Source organism: Balaenoptera borealis, assembly GCF_965194805.1.
Source record: "Balaenoptera borealis genome assembly, chromosome: 17".
NCBI classification, from domain to species: Eukaryota; Metazoa; Chordata; class Mammalia; order Artiodactyla; family Balaenopteridae; genus Balaenoptera; species Balaenoptera borealis.
Window position 1 is genome coordinate 56,706,117 of NC_138876.1, and position 15,674 is coordinate 56,721,790.

The 15,674-nt window shown below is 35.6% G+C and overlaps 1 pseudogene across 1 annotated transcript in view; it reads right to left on the reverse strand.

Annotated features, from left to right (window-relative positions):
* Positions 1 to 15,674, reverse strand: part of LOC309614771 (methylmalonic aciduria and homocystinuria type D homolog, mitochondrial pseudogene) — a 235,256-nt pseudogene that overhangs the window by 45,012 nt on the left and 174,570 nt on the right. The window lies entirely within an intron of this gene.

The following is a 15,674-nucleotide window of genomic DNA, read 5'->3' on the forward strand; positions in this document are numbered from 1 at the left end:
ATATCCAGGGGTAAGAAATATTTTTTATCATGCTAGAGATTTATTCTGCTGCCTGAAGCTGAAATTGTCTTTTCATTAATTCTAGAAAACTCTCAGCTATTATCTCTTTGCCTTTTTTTTTTCTCCTCCAGTCTCTATTTTCAATCCTATAAAGATAAGCTAATCTTTCTGTGCAGCATATGTCTTTTTTCTTTTAAACAAACCACTTTTTTTTCATCTGTTTGACTGACTGTGCTGCATTTCTTCTTATCTGTTCTAAAGTTCTCAGAGTCTCTCTTTAGGTGGGATTAGTTTTCAGAGTTTCTAACTCAATCACATTTTTTATATCAGGTTTGGTTTCTTTTTGAGTTCCCTGATATAATTTTACATGAACATTTGTGTAGAAGTTTACTATACATAGAGAAAAAAAGTACATACATAAGGGTAAAGTTCAATGAACACACTGAATCACAACATAGACATACTCATGTGACAATGACACTGGCCAAAAAAAAGAACATTATCAGCACCCCAGAAGCCCCAACAACCCCTTATCATAACCATCCCGAATTGCTACCTCTTCTTTTTCCCAAAAATAAATGCTGATTTCTACTGCCATATACCAATTTTCTCTGTTTTGGGACTTTATATACATGGACTAACATGTTATATTTTTGTGTGTGTGTCTGGATTATTTTACTCAGAGTTATGTTTGTGCAACTATTCAAGCTACTGTACATACAATAAATAACACTGATATCTCTCACAAATATAATTCTGAGTAATAATCCAGGGACAAAAAACATATGACATATGATTTCACATGCTATATGATATTCCATTGTATGAACATCCTGTAAGTTATTTAACTATTTTACTTTAAATGGACAATTGGATTCTGCCAGACTATTACAAACAGTGTTGTTGTAATTATTCTGACATGTGTAATTAATTAAGTTGCGTATACACTAGAGTGAAATTGCTTGGTTATTTTTTTTAACATATTCATTGGAATATAATTGCTTTACAATGGTGTGTTAGTTTCTGCTGTATAACAAAGTGAGTCAGCTACACATATACATATATCCCCATATCTCCTCCCTTTTGCTTCTCCCTCTCACCCCTCTAGGTGGTCACAAAGCACCGAGCAGAGCTCCCTGTGCTATGCGGCTGCTTCCCACTAGCTATCTATTTTACATTTGGTAGTATATATAAGTCCATGCCACTCTCTCACTTCGTCCCAGCTTACACGTCCCCCTCACCGTGTCCTCAAGTCCATTCTCTACATCTGCGCCTTTATTCCTCTCCTGCCCCTAGGTTCTTCAGAACCATTTTCTTTTTTTTTTAGATTCCATATATATGTGTTAGCATACAGTATTTATTTTTCTCTTTCTCACTTACTTCACTCTGTAGGACAGTCTCTATGTCCATCCACCTCACTACAAATAACTCAATTTGGTTTCTTTTTATGACTGAGTAATATTCCATTGTATATATGTGCCACATCTTCTTTATCCATTCATCCACTGATGGACACGTAGCTTGCTTCCATGTCCTGGTTATCGTAAATGGAGCTGCAATGAACACTGTGGTACATGACTCTTTTTGAATTCTAGTTTTCTCAGAGTATGTGCCCAGTAGTGGGATGACTGAGTCAGATGGTAGTTCTATTTTTAGTTTTTAAGGAACCTCCATACTGTTCTCCATAGTGGCTGTATCAATTTACATTCCAACCAACAGTGCAAGAGAGTTCCCTTTTCTCCACACCCTCTCCAGCATTTATTGTTTCTAGATTTTTTGATGATGGCCATTCTGACTTGTGTGAGATGATATCTCATTGTAGTTTTGATTTGCATTTATCTAATGATTAATGATGTTGAGCATTCTTTCATGTGTCTGTTGACAATCTGTATATCTTCTTTGGAGAAATGTCTATTTAGGTCTTCTGCCCATTTTTGGATTGGGTTGTTTGTTTTTTTGATATTGAGCTGCATGAGTTGCTTGTATATTTTGGAGATTAATTCTTTGTCAGTTGCTTCATTTGCAAATATTTTCTCCCACTCTGAGGGTTGTTGTTTCATCTTGTTTATGGTTCCCTTTGCTGTGCAAAAGCTTTTAACTTTCATTGTGTCCATTTGTTTATTTTTGTTTTTATTTCCATTTCTCTAGGAGGTGGGTCAAAAAGGATCTTGCTGTGATTTATGTCATAGAGTGTTCTGCTTATATTTTCCTCAGAGTTTGATAGTGTCTGGCCTTACATTTAGGTCGTTAATCCATTTTGAGTTTATTTTTAAGTATGGTGTTAGGGAGTGTACTAATATCATTCTTTTACATGTAGCTATCCAGATTTCCCAGCACCACTTATTGAAGAGGATGTCTTTTCTCCATTGTATTTTCTTGCCTCCTTTATCGAAAATAAGGTGACTATATGTACGTGGGTTTATCTCTGGGCTTTCTATCCTATTCTATTGATCTATATTTCTGTTTTTCTGCCAGGACCCTACTGTCTTGATTACTGTAGCTTTGTAGTATAGTCTGAAGTCCAGGAGCCTGATTCATCCAGCTCCATTTTTCTTTCTCAAGATAACTTTGGCTATTCGGGGTCTTTTCTGTTTCCATACAAATTGTGAAATTGTTTGTTCTAGTTCTGTGAAAGATGACATTGGTAGTTTCATAGTGATTGCATTGAATATGTAGATTGCTTGGGGTAGTATAGTCATTTTCACAATGTTGATTCTTCCAATCCAAGATCATGGTATATCTCTCCATCTTTTTGTATCATCTTTAATTTCTTTCATCAGTGTCTTATAGTTTTCTGCATATGGGTCTTTTGTCTCCTTAGGTAGGTTTATACCTCGGTATTTTATTCTTTTTGTTGCAATGGTAAATGGGGGTGTTTCCTTAATTTCTCTTTCAGATTTTCCACCATTAGTGTATAAGAATGCAAGAGATTTCTGTGCATTAATTTCTTATCCTGCTACCTTACCAGATTCATTGATTAGCTCTAATTGTTTTCTGGTAGCAGCTTTAGGTTTCTCTATGTATAGTATCATGTCATCTGCAAACAGTGACAGCTTTACTTCTTCCTTTCCAATTTGGATTCATTTTATTTCTTTTTCTTCTCTGACTGCTGTGGCTAAAACTTCCAAAAGTATGTTGAATAAGAGTGATGAGAGTGGGCCGACTTGTCTTGTTCCTGACTTTAGCAGAGATGGTTTCAGTTTTTCACCATTGAGAATTATGTTGGCTGTGCGTTTGTCATATATGGGCTTTATTATGTGAGGTAAGTACGCTCTATGCCTACTTTCTGGAGGGTTTTTATCATAATTGGGTGTTGAATTTTGTCAAAAGCTTTCTGTTAATATATTTAGATGATCATATGGTTTTTCTCCTTCAATTTGTTAATATGGTGTATGACATTGTGTGATTTGCATATGTTGAAGAATCCTTGCATTCTTGGGATAAACTCCACTTGATCATGGTGTATGATCCTTTTAATGTTGTGTTGGATTCTGTTTGCTACTATTTTATTGAGGATTTTTGCATCTGTGTTAATCACTGTTATTGGTCTGTAGTTTTCTTTGTTTATGACATCTCTGTCTGGTTCTGGTATCAGGGTGATGGTGGACTCATAAAATGAGTTTGGGAGTGTTCCTCCCTCTGCTATATTTTGGAAGAGTTTGAGAAGGATAGTTGTTAGCTCTTCTCTAAATGTTTGACAGAACTCACTTGTGAATTCATCTGGTCCTGGGCTTTTGTTTGTTGGAAGATTTTAATCACAGTTTCAATTTCAGTGCTTGTGATTGGTCTGTTTATATTTTCTATTTCTTCCTAGTTCAGGCTCAGAAAGTTGTGCATTTCTAAGAATTTGTCCATTTCTTCCAGGTTGTCCATTTTATTGGCATATATTTGCTTATAGTAATCTCTCATGATCCTTTGTGTTTCTGCAGTGGTGGCCGTTACTTCTCCTTTTACATTTCTAATTCTGTTGATTTGAGTCTTCTCCCTTTTTTTCTTGATGAGTCTGGCTAATGGTTTATCAATTTTGTTTATCTTCTCAAAGAACCAGCTTTTAGTTTTATTTTTCTTTGCCATTGTTTCCATCATTTCTTTTTCATTTATTTCTGATCTGATCTTTATGATTTCTTTCCTTCTGTAACTTTGGGGTTATTTTTGCTGTTGTTGTTCTTCTTTCTCTAATTGCTTTAGGTGTAAGGTTAGGTTGTTTATTTGAGATTTTTCTTATTTCTTGAGGTAGGATTGTATTGCTATACACTTCCCTTTTAGATCTGTTTTGCTGCATCCCATAGGTTTTGGGTCATCATGTTTTCATTGTCATTTGTTTCTAGGTGTTGTTTGATTTCCTCTTTGATTTGTTCAGTCATCTCTTGGTTATTAAGTAGTATATTGTTTAGCCTCCATGTGTTTGTATTTTTTTCAGATTTTTTTTCTGTAATTGATATCTAATCTCAGAGTTGTGGTTGGAAAAGATACTGGATACGATTTCAATTTTCTTAAATTTACCAAGACTTGATTTGTGACCCAAGATATGATCTATCCTGGAGAATGTTCCATGAGGACTTGAGAAGAAAATGCATTCTGTTGTTTTTGAGAAAATGCATTCTGTTGTTTTTGGATGGAATGTCCTATAAATATCAACTAAGTCCATCTTGTTTAATGTATCATTTAAAGCTTGTGTTTCCTTATTTATTTTCATTTTGGATGATCTGTCCATTGGTGAAAGTGGGTGTGAAAGTGTCCTACTATGATTGTGTTACTGTCGATTTCCCCTTTTATGGCTGTTACCATTTTCCTCATGTATTGAGGTGCTCCTATGTTGGGTGCACAAATATTTATAACTGTTATATCTTCTTGGATTGATCCCTTGATCATTATGTAGTGTCCTTTGTCTCTTGTTATAGTCTTTATTTTAAAGTCTATTTTGTGTTATATGAGAATTGCTACTCCAGTTTTCTTTTGATTTCCATTTGCATGTAATATCTTTTTCCATACCCTTACTTTCTGTCTGTACGTGCCCCTAGGTCTGAAGTGGGTCTCTTGTAGACAGCATACCTATAGGTGTGTTTTTTTTTTTTTTGTATCCATTCAGCCATTCTGTGTATTTTGGTTGGAGCATTTAATCCATTTACATTTAAGGTAATTATCAATATGTATGTTCCTATTACCATTTTCTTAATTGTTTTCGGTTTGTTTTTGTAGGTCTTTTCCTTCTCTTGTGTTTCCTGCCTAGAAAAGTTCCTTTAGCATTTGTTGTAAAGCTGGTTTGGTGGTGCTCAATTCTCTTAGCTTTTGCTTTTCTGTAAAGGTTTTCATTTCTCAGTCAAATCTGAATGAGATCCTTGCTTGGTAAAATAATCTTGGTTGTAGGTTTTTCCCTTTAATCACTTTAAATATGTCTTGTCACTCCCTTCTGGCTTGCATAATTTCTGCTGAAAGATCAGCTCTTAACCTTATGGGGATTCCCTTGTATGTTATTTGTTGTTTTTCCCTTGCTGCTTTCAATATTTTTTTCTTTGTATTTAATTTTTGATAGTTTGATTAATATGTTTCTTGGTGTGTTTCTCCTTGGATTTATCCTGTATGGGACTCTCTGCGTTTCCTGGACTTGATTGACTATTTCTTTTCCCATATTAGGGAAGTTTTCCACTATAATCTTTTCAAATATTTTCTCAGTCCCTTTCTTTTACTCTGCTTCTTGTGGGACCCCCTATAATTCAAATGTTGGTGCATTTAATGTTGTCCCAGAGGACTCTGAGACTGTCTGCAATTCTTTTCATTCTTTTTTCTTTATTCTGCTCTGTGGTAGTTATTTCCACTATTTTATCTTCCAGGTCACTTCTCCATTTTTCTGCCTCAGTTTTTCTGCTATTGATTCTTTCTATAGAATTATTAATTTTTTTTTTTATTGTGTTGTTCATCATTGTTTGTTTGCCCTTTAGTTCTTCTAGGTCCTTGTTAAATGTTTCTTGTATTTTCTGCATTCTATTTCCAAAATTTTGGATCATCTTTCCTATCATTAGTCTGAATTCTTTTTCAGGTAGACTGCCTATTTCCTCTTCATTTGTTTGGTCTGGTAGGTTTTTACTTTGCTCCTTCATCTGCTGTGTGTTTCTCTGTCTTCTCATTTTGCTTAGATTACTGCGTTTGGGGTCTCCTTTTCACAGGCTACAGGTTCGTAGTTCCTGTTGTTTTTGATGTCTACCCCCAGTGGTTAAGGTTGTTTCAGTGGGTTGTTTAGGCTTCCTGTTGGAGGGGACTGGTGCCTGTGTTCTGGTGGACAAGGCTGTATCTTGTCTTTCTGGTGGTCAGGACCATGTCCAGTGGTGTGTTTTGGGGTGTCTGTGACCTTATTATGATTTTTGGCAGCCTCTCTGCTAATGAGTGGGGTTGTGTTCCTGTTTTGCTAGTTGTTTGGCATAGGGTGTCGAGCACTGTAACTTGCTGGTCATTGAATGGAGCTGGGTCTTAGCACTGAGATGGAGATCTCTGCGAGAGCTTTTGCCATTTGATATTATGTGGAGCTGGGAGGTCTCTGGTGGACCTATATCCTGAACTCGGCTCTCCCACCTCAGAAGCACAGGCCTGACACCCTACCGAAGCACCAAGACCCTGTCAGCCACACAGCTCAGAAGAAAAGGGAGAAAGAAAGAAAGAAAGAAAGAAAGAAAGAAAGAAAGAAAGAATAAAAAGAAATAAATTATTAAAAATAAAAAAATTAAAAAGTAATATAAAAAGAAAAAAGAAGGAAAGAAAGAAGAGAGCAACTAAACCAAAAAACAAATCCACCAATGATAACAAGCGCTAAAAACTATACTAAGGAAAAAAACCAATAAACAAAAAATGGACAGACAGAACCCTAGGACACATGGTAAAAGAAAGGTATACAGACAAAATCACACAAGGAAGCATACACATACACTCTCACAAAAAGAGAAAAAGGAAAATATATATATATATATATATATAAAAATAAAAATACAAAAAAAAGGAAGAGAGCAACGAAATCAATAAACAAATCTACCAATGATAATAAACTCAAAATACTAAATTAAGATAAACATAAAACCAGAAACCAGTCAGTTTCATACAGCAATCTCTAAGTCTACAGTTGCTCCCAAAGTCCACTGCCTCAATTTTGGGATGATTCGTTGTCTATTCAGGTATTGCACAGATGCAGGGTACATCAACTTGACTGTGGAGTTTTAATCCGCTGCTCCTGAGGGTGCTGGGAGAAATTTCCCTTTCTCTTCTTTGTTCGCACAGCTCCCGGGGTTCAGTTTTGGATTGGCCCTGCCTCTGCTTGTAGGTCACCTGAGGGCATCTATTCCTGCCCAGACAGGATGGGGTTAAAAAAGCAGTTGATTAGGGGGCTGTGGCTCACTCAGGCTGGGGGGAGGGAGGGGTACGGAATGCAGGGAGAGCCTGTGATTGCAGAGGTCAGCGTGAGTTTGCAATAGCATGAGGCGTGCTGTGTGTTCTCCCAGGAAAGTTTTCCCTGGATCACGGGACCCTGGCAGTGGTGGGCTGCACAGGCTCCCGGGAGGGGTGGTGTGGACAGTGACCTGTGCTTTCACATAGGCTTCTTGGTGGCTGCAGCAGCCGCCTTAGTGTTTCATGCCAGTCTCCAGTGTCTGCGCTGATAGCCGCGGCTCACGCCGGTCTCTGGAGCCCCAGGTGGTGTTCTGAATCCCCTCTCCTCATGCACCCCGAAACAATAGTCTCTTGCCTCTTAGGCTGTTCCAGACTTTTTCCTGGACTCCCTCCCAGCTAGCTGTGGCACACTAGCCCCCTTCAGGCTGTGTTCACACAGCCAACCCCAGTCCTTTCCTTGGGATCTGACCTCCAAAGCCAGACCCTCAGCTCCTACTCCCCCCCCTCCCGGCGGGTGAGCAGACAAGTCTCTCAGGCTGGTGAGTGCTGGTCAACAGCAATCCTCTGTGCAGGAATCTCTCCGCTTTGCCCTCTGCACCCCTGTTGCTGTGCTCTCCTTCGTGGCTCCAAAGTTTCCACCCCCAGCCCCCCATATCTGCCAGTGAAGGGGCTTCCTAGTGTGTGGAAACTTTTCCTCTTTCACAGCTCCCTCCCCAAAGTGCAGGTCCTGTCCCTGTTCTTTTGTCTCTGTTTTTTCTTTTTTCTTTTGCCCTATCCAGGTACGTGGGGAGTTTCTTGTCTTTTGGGAAGTCTGAGGTCTTCTGCCAGCATTCAGTAGGTGTGCTGTAGGAGTTTTTCCCCATGTACATGTATTTCTGATGTATTTGTGGGAAGGAAGGTGATCTCCACGTCTTACTCCTCCACCATCTTGAAGGTGCCCCCCTGCTTGGTTGTTAAATATTGGATCTATGGTATAATGCCAAGGAGTTTTCTAGAATGTTTATGAGTCGCTGTATCATTTTTCACTCACATTATCAGTGTATGATAGTTTCAGCTGTTCCACATTCTCACCACACTTGTTATTGCCAGCCTTTAATTTCAGTTACTTTGGTGGATGGTGATTGCTATAATACTGCAGTTTTAGTTTCTTTGATAACTAACAATGTTGAGTACATTTTTATCTTTGGTATTTTGATTACAGGTATCCTCTGCTTTTCAAATGTTTGTTTTACACCACTTTGCTTTTAGGAAAGACCTACATTAATCTTTCCTTTAAGGAAAGATAGCCAAAGAGGGTTTTTGCTCTTACAAAAATATGGTGAAAAGCAAAAGTAGCATTCAACATTTGTTTTGCAGAGAGCAGTTACAGGGCAGCATACACCTGAATCAACGAGATTGGCACTGCCAAGCTCTTTCTTTGGAACTACACTCAGCATCGAGCCTCCATAGCTTTGAACTGTGTCTGTGAGCATCTATGCTTTATCTAGATTTATGCTGTGAGTCTGTTAGCCTGATGTGTACTAAGGTGATTGGTTCTTTGCTTGACACCATTTCAGCTTATAAAAGATTTCATAGTAATGCTTACTTTTGGATGGTAGGGGAAACCTGTATCTTTTTTTTTTTGTGAAGTATGCATTCAAAAATCTTATCTGTTTAAAAAGAATTGAGTTGTCTGCATTTTTCAATTATTGTTTACCTTATAACTCATTATTTTAGTGTGCATGTTAGCCAGAAAATTATCTATATTTTTTTTTTATTTTGTTTCATAGAACTCATAAGTTCTAGTATTTTTATTTACTTTATATTTAGCCCTAGGTTCCTCCCCTGATCTCCAGATTCCTGTATTTAATTACCTATCAACATGAATCTCCACTTGAGTCTCTATCAGTCAGGCACCTTGAACTTAAAATGTGTAAATCTTAGCTACTGAGAAGCCCCCAAACCAGCTCCTGCCATAATCGTGTACATCTCAGTTAATGGCAACTCCATTCTTCCAACTGCTCAGGCCACACCCTTAAATTCTCTGTATTTTCCATTACCTCACACTCAATCCATCAACAAACATTTTTTCAGCTAAATTTAAAAAATATAACCAGAAGTCTACCATATATATCACCCATTGCTATGACTTTGGTCCAAGGTACTGCCATCTGGAATATTGCAATAGTATCAAAACTGGGGTCTTTGCTTCTTCTTTTAGCTCAGTGAAGTCATGGTCTACACAGATGGTAGAATAATCCTATTAAAATATTAGTCTGAGCTCAAGCTCCCCCAGAGATCTTCATGACATTGAAAATAAAGACTTACCATGTCTCACAAGGCCCTGTGTGATCTGCCTCCCAGATCTGCCTCTGATCCACCTCTCTCTTCACTGTATCCTGTACCCTGGTCTCTGTGCTGTTCCTCAGACAGGCCAGGAAACACTTCCTTTGATGAGACTTCACACTTAGTGTTTTTTCTACCTGGAAAGGTTGACTCCAAAACATCTGCAAGAATGATATTTCTTAAAAGTCACTCACCCAGTGAAGTCTTTTGTGGATACCTTATTTAAAATTCCAAAACTATCCCTCTTTGATATTTAATATTCTTCTACCTTTTCTATAAATAATCTCCTTAGCATTTATCACCAACTAACATGCTATACACATACTAACATACAAATGGATAATATCCATATCCCCCAGTTCCACATTCCCAGATTCAACCAAACACCAATTGAAAATATTCCAAAAAAATTCCAGAAAATTCCAAAAAGCAAAACTTGAATTTGCTGTGCACCGGTGACTATTTATTTGGCAATTACATTGTATTTTATGGTATAAGTAATCTAGAGATGATTTAAAGTATATGGGAAGATGTGTGAAGGTTAAATACTACACCATTTTATATCAGGCATTTGAGCATCTGGGGAGTCTGGTATCCATGAGGGGTGGGGGTAGTGGCTGAAACCAATCCCCTGTGGATACAGAGAGACGACTGTATTTTTCTTATGTATCTTGGTTATTGTCCATCTACTTGGAAGCATTTTCCATGAAGTCATAGATTTTGTTTTGGTCACTACTATATTCCCATATCCAAGAACCATGCCTAGCACAAGATTGGTATCCCGTAAATGTTTTAAATATGAATAAATGAGAACATAAACATATCTACAGTACATTTATAGTGTAGTTATCTTTTGCCTAGGAATTCATTTCTATGCATCTTAGCAGTGGTCCTTCTTATACATTACAGAATCCTTTGATATGTTCAGGCTCTTATATGTTTGTCATTGATTGTTGCTTTTTCTCATCAGTGTTCTTGGCAAAATTAGTCTGCATTTGGGCCTCTATTGGTATTTTTATTTATCTCCTTCTTCTGCAAAATTTTTGCTTTACTTACAGCTATTTCCAGCATTCTCCTTTCAGATATTGAGCTGGAATACAAAAAGATGTTCCACATGCCAGTATAGTAAAAATTCCAGGTGATAACTTTCTGTGATTCTGATAGCCTGAGGTAGAAAATTCACTATCATTTTCTTTTTCTTTTTGTCTTTGAGAAGGTGAATATACTTCTAAGTACTTTGGGAATATTCATAGCTTTTCTTTTGCCTTGAAGCATGTATTGAAAAGTATAATCTCTAATAATTCTTATCGTGTATGTACTCTTCCCAGTATATTTCCTACGTCTACTTGCCCTTGACATTACATCCAGTATGTAATGCTGGATATTTATCTAACAGAAAAATACTGAGATGCGTAAGAAATGCATCAAGATCCTCAACCTCACAGACACTGACTCTAACACTGGAATTACTGTTGAACATGGCTCTACCTGTTAAATTATTTTCTTTCCATCTGTGGGTCGTTAGAAATTTAAAATTTTGGCCCCTCCCATATATAAATTAGTAGAAATTCATTTCAAAGATTCAATAACTATGAACCCACAATTTTCAGAGCTGTTATCACTGCATCTCTTCTTTTTCTCTGATTTCATTTGTATTTTAAAAATAGGAAGAAAAAGGAGAAAACTATGACATTTTAGTGAGCTGTAATTATAACCTGTTTTTGTTATTAACAAACTTATAAATATTATTTTTAATGTTTGGTCAATATTTTGATGTATTAATGTAAACTATTATTTTAACCTAATTACTATATATATATATATATATATATATATATATATATATATATATATAGTGTAGAAAAGACAAATGATGATAAAAGCTTTTAAAAATAATAACAATATTAATCCAACAGTTCTTGGCCAGCACTCTACTATGGATACCCATTTTTCAGTCAAGAGCAAACCAGTCTTTTAACCATATCCAGTGTGTTTTTCTTGGTATTTCCAAGGTGTTTCTGATTAATTTTAGCATTTGCTATCTCTTCATTCAGCATTTTAGATATTATCTCAGCACTCTTCAAGCACAACTACACTCAGCCCATATTCCCAAAATAGCTATATTGTAATTTGAATAAATACATATTCAGTGTTTTGATTTCTCTTTTAAAATATTACTAACTGCTGTTCTAAGTGCCATTATATGGGGACTTTCTCTTTTCTTGTGTATATTTTGCATTTTCCTGTGGTTAATAATTGACTCTTTTAAAAATTTTTCTTGCTTTTCTTAGACTTTTTGGCTTCACAATCTTATAATTTATAGCTCTGCAAAATGTCTGGTATTATAAGATTCCACAAGAACAAACTGGTCAAATAATCTATTAGTTTCCTTTTCTTTCTTTCCCAGGATTTCCTGTAATTCTGTAACAGTTTCCTGTAACTCTCCTAGATTGCTCTCTAGATATGGTTCAGAGTTGTCATACTTGGAATTCCCTTTGCCTCTTTCAGGTATTGAATATCTTCTTTCCTACATATCTGATTTTACTTTTTCTTCATTTATTTACCTGATTTTTTTGAAATGCATACTCTTATAGCCCTCTGAGAAGGAGGTAATGAGAGTTACATTTATTTTTCAAATTTTGCATGTCTAAAGTGTATCTATGCTACCTTCATACTGGAATGCTGGATTATTGGATTTGAATTCTAGTTTGCAAACTATTTTAACTTATAAGTTTGAAGGCATTTTTTTCCCCTCTTTTCTTCTGCCTTCTAGTGTTGCTATTGCAAACTCAGATGTCCTTAGACACTTGAATCTTTGTATTCTTTTTTTTCTCTCTGGACAATTTTTAAATGTTATTTTTCTCTAATGTAATAAGAGTTAACAACATGAGACTCCGTTGCCACCACCATATCCTCTCCTCCCAAGACTTACATCCTTTTGTTAAAAAAAAAAAAAAGAAATATTTAAAAAGTAATTTCCTCCTCATCAAAAACTTTTGTTTGCACTTTCTGACACATTTATTAGTCAGATTATATATTTCTATGGATATTCCTCAACATCCCCTTTTAATTGTTATTTGTCTTAGTTTCTATATCTTGTGTTAGAAGCTTCCCTTATGAATCTGGAAATCTTTGTTCACTCATATTTAAGAGTGAGGTAGTAAAAAGCTTTCGTCATGGACAGGGCTTGCTACTGGTGAGCTAGTTTAGGATGAAACTGCTGCCGTCAGATTTTCACTGTAGAATGTTTATGCTTTTTCTCTGGGACGTTCATTTACTTCACAGAAGATAATCCTGTCCCTTTGGCTGTGGATTAGCAGCCCAGAAACTAGTACTCTGGAGCTCAGCAGTGAGTGCTTGGAGTCTCACAATTGAGTAAAGAGTCTAACTTAATTTCAGGTCTTCTGTCTCAGGACTAAATTCTTTTCACCCCCACACCATGTACCTGCTACTTTTGAGATAAACATTACCTCCTAGAAAATGAGGGAAGAGACAGTTACCTAAATTCACACACAAAAAACATAAATCAAGGGTTTAAAGTCTCTGTATAGACTGTTGAATGATCTGCTTGTTTTCTGGCCCTCTGATCCTCATTCCTGCTTCCTCTGACCATCTGGTGCCTCTAATCAGCTTCCTTAATAACAATACCTTTATCTTTGTGCAGAAGGAATTACCTTCCAGATACTTACCAACTTATAAGAGAGACAGAGCAAAGTGGCTTTTTCAAAATATAGACTGCAACAAAACCAGTAACATTTGAACAGATAACAAAAGTTACCAATATATTCAACAAATAGAAAGCTGGCACAGGAGAATTTGAGGTTAGAATTAGAAGACCAGGAGCCAGATAGTATTGTTACATAGAGTTCTTAAGAAAGTTTTTGAAGTGGAGTTTGCCTTGCTTTGGAAAGAGAAACTTAGTTATGGCAAGTAATGATTTCGTATTTTCCATTAACACCCTCTCATTTCAGTAAATGCAAAATTATATCTATGAAGCCAAACATATAGATGTAGTAACATCTCATTTCTTTTTGAGATTAACATGCTGTTTTTGATGACATAAGACATGTGAACAAAACTTCAGTTAGTTTTTATTGTAGGCAAAGAATATTTAAACATGATGTTAGTTTTATCTAAATACATATGAAATAACAACACTAAAATCCTGAGTTATTTTAAGTATACACTTTCAAACTTTCAAACATTATGTAATGTTCAAATATTATTCATGGATCTAACTATTCTCAATTTCTGATTATCCTGAATAACATCCTGAATGACAGACAAAGGTAACTATGTTCTCAAGAAATTAAATATATATTTATTTCCATGATTTATGAAAAAAACTATCTTTAATAAATATTCTAAAAATCCAACTGAGCTAACTCTTTTTTACTCCCACCCCCACCTACCTCATTTAATGTTTTTGACATAATGTTTTATGTGTTCACATAATGTGAGATTGGTAGAATAAGTTTAAACTTAAGAGATCAGTAACTTAAAATAATCACATATACATAGATTATATTATATAAACCTCATGGTAACCACAAACCAAAAATATATAATACATACACAAACAAGACCGAGAAAAGAATCCAGTAACAACTAAAGGTAGACATCAAATCACAAGGTAAGAGAGCAAAAGAAGAAAGGAACAAAAAACAACTACAAAAGCAACCCCAAAACAATGAACAAAATGGCAAAAAGTACATACCTATCAATAATTACCTTAAACGTAAATGAACTAAATGCTAAAATTAGAAGACATAGAGTTGCTGAATGGATAAATAAATAAGACCCATATATAATCTACCTACAAGAGAATCATTTCAAATCTAAAGATACCCATAGACTGAAAGTTATGGGATGGAAAATGGTAATCCATGCAAATGGATACAAAAGAAAGCTGGGGTAGCAATACATATATCAGACAAAATGGACTTTAAAACAAAGACTGTAAAAAGAGACAAAGAAGAACATTACATAATGATAAAGGGATCAATTTCACAAGAATATGTAAAATTTTAAATATATATGCAACCAAGATAGGAGAAACTAAGTACATAATGCAAATATTAACAAATATAAAGAAGGAAACTGACAGTAACACAGTAATATTAGGGGACTTTAACACCACATTTACATCAATGGACAGATAATCCAGACAGAAAATCAATAAGGAAATACTGGCCTTAAATGACACATTAGAACAGATGGTCTCTCTCTCTCTCTCTCCCTCTCAGTCTATCCAAAAGCAGTTTAATACATATTCTTTTCAGGTACATATGGAAAGTCTCCAAGCTAAATTACATGCTAGACCACAAACAATTCTCAGTAAATTTAAAAAGATTGAAATCATATCAAACATCTTTTATTACCACAATGCCATGAGACAAGAAATCAACTATAAGAAAAAATACTGCAAAAAACATAAACATGTGGATGCTAAACAATATGTTACTCAAAAAACAATGAGTCACTGAAGAAATCAAAAAGGAAATTGAAAAACCCCTGAAGACAAATTGAGACAAAATCTGCCAGATGCAGCATAAGCAGTTCTAGATGGAAGTTTATAGCAATACAAGCCTACTTCAGGAAATAAGAAAATCTCAAATAGACAAACTAACCTTAACATAATGGAACTAGAAAAAGAAGAGCAAACAAAACCCAAAGTTAGTAGAAGAAAAGAAATATAAAAATCAGAGCAGAAATGAATTAGAGACAAAAACAGAAAAAAAATCAATCAGTAAAACGAATTGCTGGTTCTTTGGAAAGTTAAACAAAATTAATAAAACTTTAGCCAGACTCATCACACAAAAAAAGAGAGGGACCAAATAAATAAAATCAAAAATGAAAAAGGAGAGGTTACAACAGACACAACTGAAATACAAAGGATCATAAGAGCTTATTATGAAAAATAAAACACCAATAAAATGGACAAACTAAAAGAAATGGGTAAATTCCTAGAAATGTAT